An 856-nucleotide genomic window follows, 5' to 3' on the forward strand; every position below is an offset into this window, starting at 1 on the left:
CTCCTGAGCCAGCATTTGACATCAGGAAGAGCAACCTGATTAAACACAAATGGAATTCTCCTTCCCACAAGGGCTGGGACAGAAAGTGTGTTCCCAGCACGAAAATCAGGGACAGCAGCTCCCTGCTCCAGTTCCTCGACAACACCCCCAGCCATTCCCTGGAATCCACGCCGTGCCCAACCTGCCTGCTCCTGTCAGCTGGAGCTCCTGGCACTGCTCCCATCTCCCCTCCCAGGAGATCTGGGGGCTGATGGCTGCCCCACAGATCCTGCCCTGCACTCCAGTGCCACCAGACAGACGGTGCTGGTGCTGCTGCCCCTCCTCACCTGCAGGCAGGAGCAGGGGAGGGAAGGGCCACGCTCGGGGTCGCACTGAAAGCAAAGCTCTGCTGTGGTTTGGGATCACCTGCAATGAGAAACGACACGTTTGTGTTGCAGCATTCCCAGTAAATCTGCTCTGGGCTCCAGGAACAGCTTGTCACTGTCAGCACATGGCAGCAGGGCTGCAAAGGAACCTTTGGAGAGACGGTTTGGAACCGGGAAGGCTGAAAAAGGAGACAGGAGGGATGGGGGGTTGGGAAAAAAAAGGCAACAGATACCACACAGTACAAAATAGTAATTATTTATATTTTCAAAAAGAAAAAAAAAAAAGTTACCAGCTATTTTGAAACATCTTTTCCTGTAAGAAGTGACTAATAGAAAGGAACAGGACTGGCTCCTATACAGTCGGCAAGTCAGGTACAAACAGTTGTTAAGAATCATTTTAGCAACTCAGGGACTTCAGACGCAGCATTCATCAACAATAAAATTTATCTTTTTTTTGTTGTTTTTTTTTTTTTTCTTAAAAAAAGGGGGAG

This window comes from Corapipo altera, unplaced genomic scaffold, assembly GCF_003945725.1.
Source record: "Corapipo altera isolate COAL_440 unplaced genomic scaffold, ASM394572v1 226, whole genome shotgun sequence".
Lineage (NCBI taxonomy): Eukaryota > Metazoa > Chordata > Aves > Passeriformes > Pipridae > Corapipo > Corapipo altera.